Genomic DNA, 4,241 nt, shown 5'->3' on the forward strand with positions numbered 1-4,241 from the left:
ATTCCATGATGAGGACACATCCTAAACATCTCCTTGTAGCGCTCCCAAGCTTCACATAGAGTTTCTCCCAATTGCTGCACAAATTGAGTAAGAGCATTCTTGAGTGCAACTGTCTTCGCCATATGGAAGAATTTAGAGAAACTTCTGAGCAAGATCCTCCCAAGTAGTGCTGGAACCAGCTGGTAGAGAGTGTAACCAGCTCTTAGCTTTATCCCTCAGAGAATGGGAAAAGTCTAAGTTTCACGGCATCTTCGGAAATATTATTGAACTTGAAGGTGTCACAGATCTCGATGAAATCCCTAATGTGCATATTGGGATCTTCCGTTGTAGAACCCCCAAACTGTACTGAATTTTGGACCATCTGGATAATGTCAGGCTTGATCTCAAAGGTATTAGCTGTGATAGCTGGCCTGGCAATGCTAGATTGAATGTCATTGATCTTTGGTTTAGAAAAATCCATCAACGCTTTCAGATTTGCTGCTGGTTCTCCCATTGTAATAAAAACTAGAGTACCTGAAACACACGACTAAGTAACTAGTAAGTAAAATATCCACGTCAGTGAACTTTAACGACCACTGATGTCAAGCACATAAACTAAAAATTAACACCGAGTCCCCGCATCGGCGCCAAAAACTTGTTAGGGCGAAAACACGCGCTAAAATTACATACAAGTATACACGTTCACAAGTAATATAAGATATAAATCAAGTTCGTTCCCACAGAGACTCTTTTTAGTTAACTTAATATTATGCACCTATGCAACAATGGTATGGATATCGCTCAATGCTAAGACAATAACAAGTTGAGATGTTTATAACTAAGATTAAACTAACATGCAATTAACTAAGATTAAAATTGATTCAATTAACTATATGAGACAAACATGGGATTCTAACTTCATTATTACTTTATTCAAAGTCATTGTTCTTAACCTTAGAATGTAATGGTGATGACAACTAATTAGATAACACGTACTAGTAAATGCCAACTTTCGTTGTACGAATACCCTACTACCAGACATCCACAAAAGAGATAGAAGCTGAATAGATACCAATTATATTGAAACCCTATATGTCTATAGAATTTGACAACATAAAGGTTTAATGCGCAAGTTATCTATCGTGATTACATAGGGCAAGTAAGATGGTTAAAATTACCTACGAATAATGCATAACAATTATACATGAACCTATGCTAGCATGGCAAGTTCTAAACTCTATATTCACTGTCGCTTCAATAGAGATTAACACGCTATCTGATATGTTAGCTATACACATAAGATGAACAAGCACAACCAATACTAGGATATCAATCAATCACCACACACTTCAGTATCAAAATAATTAACTATAAAAATCCATAAGTAAATCCGTTAGAACCCCATGATAACGATTAGTTCATAATCGAACTCATCGTCACCATGGGTTCCAATGAAAAAATGATAATAAATAATATAAGAGTACTAGGGTTCAAGATAAATCGAAAATAAGCATCCAAAGTATTAACTATATCGAAGAATACGAAAGTCTTCTTCTCCGTAGCCGTCTTGTACTCTCTAGGTCTTCTTATTGCTCTCTCTTGTCTCCTTTTTATAAAAAACGTCTTTTTTAGGCTTTATATATGCTGTAGAATCATCCCGGGCCTTCAACAATCAGAATCATACAAGAATCAGGATTCCCAGAATTCGGCCTGGCGCGGCCGCGCGCTATCCCAGCGCGGGCGCGCTGTATTTCTGTTGTTCTGGCGCGGGCGCGCGCTATCATAGCGCGGGCGCGCTGACCTTCTGGAAAAAAATCTTGCTTCTATTTTATTTGCTAATTTTTGATGGCGATCAACGAGCGAACATCCAAGGCACCTTCCTAACACCACTTTAGCACCAAAATAATGCTAAATCTCCTAATTCCTTTATCTATGCCTGAAATGCAAAGCACTACAAAAATGCATAAAAAACACAAACAATTCGAGTACAAAACACCAATTCAAGCCTTTATAGGATGTTCTGAGTGGACATAAATGCCACTTAACAGTTACTCCCTGTTCCACATGTTTCTCAACGCCACCACTTTCTGAAACAACAATAGACTTCACAATAGAAATGAACATAGAATTTTCATCAAAGACTATATTTCTACTCAGTAAAACCTTATTTTCAGACAGAGACCAGATTTTTTAACCTTTAACCCCATCTCCATAGCCTACAAATACTCCCTTTTTAGCTCGTGACTCCAAGTTACCCTCATTTACATGATAATAAACAGTACAACCAAAAACTCTTAAATCGGAGTAATCAGCAGGCTTACCGTACCATTTTTCAATAGGATTTTTGAGATAAGTATGTGAGTTTCACGATTAATCAGATAACATATTATACTAACCATGCCCAAAATCTTCTAGTCAGTCCAGCATTAGAGAACATGCACCTAGCTCTGTCTAGAAGTGTCTGATTCATATGTTTTGCTACACCATTCTGTTGTGGTGTATCCATGACTATATGATGCCTAAAAATCCCTTCATTCTTGCAGAATTCATTAAACTCAGATGAGCAAAATTTCAGGCCGTTATCAGTTCACAGCCTCTTAATCTTCTTCCCTATTTGATTCTCCACTAGCGCCTTCCACTGCTTGAAAATCTTAAAGGCTTCACTTTATGCGTTATGATGAACACCCAAGTTATTCTTGAGAAATCATCGATCATTGACACAAAATGTATGTGACCCTCTAAAGAATCCACCCAGAAAGGACCCCAACAATCAGAATGAATATAATCAAGTGTGCCTTTTATTCTGTGTGTTGCTTTATGAAACTTGTTGTGATGTAACTTTCCAAAATCACTAAGTTTACAAACTCAAGACCTGTGACCTTATGACCATAAAGAAGATTATCTTTTGACAGAATTTACATCCCCCTTCACTCATGTGACCGAGCCTCATGTGCCACAACTTGGTCATATTTTCCTCTTCAATCGTAGAGGACGCAATAACAGATCCTGTTAATGTAGAACCTTGAAGAAGATACAAGGTACCATGTTTAACACCTTTCAGAATCAAATCAGAACCTTTAATATCCGTAATTTTTAATAATAATATATTATAAAAAGGGATTAAAATTTGATATAGATTAGGATTTAAAATTGAACTAGACTAATGAGCCTAAAATTTGGATTGAATTTTAATACGGATAACATATAGGTTCAGAATTAGGGATTTGTAGTATTATAATTACATCCTACCCATATTCCTCATTTTTATTCATAATATTTGTAGGGCTCTTCTCATCATAAATTAACAATCTTGTAAAATTTGTAAAAAATTAATCGTAAGTCAAAATTGGTTGATCTTGGACTTTTCGGAAAGTTATTTTCGTTCTCTACAACTTTTGAGTTTTAAGTTTTCCAAAAAAACGTCATTTAGAGGGTCAAAAAGGCTAAATAAAGATCTGATCAGAATTGGAATATTGGAAAAGTTCGAGATTTTAGATGTTTCGTGTTTGATGGGTTGTTGAATATTTGATATATGTCATAACATGTATTATTTGTTTGTGTAACTGAGCTAAGTAACTATTCGTTGCCCCGTATTACTTGTTTGCTTAGGTGTTCTATAAGAAACTTTTCATTGCTCCGTATATATTGTTTGCTTACATGTTCATAGTTGTTTCGTAAGTAACTTTTCATTCCTATATACTGTTGTGTAACATATCTTATATTGTTTGATTCATGTGCTCGTATATATGTTTAGATTATCGTAAGTATGATATTGATATGTGACTGATACGAAACGAATTCAAAGAAATCCCCAGTCTTAGTCATATATAAGAATTAGAACCCGATCACTAGGTAGTGTGATACACAGAACTTAAAACTAGTTTGTGCACATTCCATAACACATCGATACCTTGTCAAGCTTTAGTTTCACTTGACGAGAGACGTAAACTAGCCCCCCATCGAATAAGAATTAGAACCCGGTCACTTGGGAAGTGTGTCATAAAGTATAAGATTCCGGTCACTGGAAAAGTGTGGCATAAGGTGTGATTTAGGATTGTGGAACTAAATATAAGAATTTGTTATTAAAATTTACTGATTTATTAAGAATTTTGGTTATATGGATTATAGAATATGTTGTGTGCTTCACTTTGATAATGGTTATTGATTATATCGTATGCATCTTTGTTGACCTTGTTATCGTATATATGTGTGATTTTGTGTGATCTATGTTATGTGTCAAGCATGTTTAAATTGTGTTTTCG

The 4,241-nt window shown here is 35.4% G+C and overlaps 1 non-coding gene across 1 annotated transcript; it reads left to right on the plus strand.

Annotated features, from left to right (window-relative positions):
- Positions 1–107, plus strand: LOC141688188 (small nucleolar RNA R71). Its single transcript, XR_012561648.1, has one exon. It is a non-coding gene; the product is annotated as a small nucleolar RNA R71 (small nucleolar RNA).
- Positions 108–4,241: the final 4,134 nt, after the last annotated feature.

This window comes from Apium graveolens, chromosome 9 (assembly GCF_009905375.1).
Source record: "Apium graveolens cultivar Ventura chromosome 9, ASM990537v1, whole genome shotgun sequence".
Lineage (NCBI taxonomy): Eukaryota > Viridiplantae > Streptophyta > Magnoliopsida > Apiales > Apiaceae > Apium > Apium graveolens.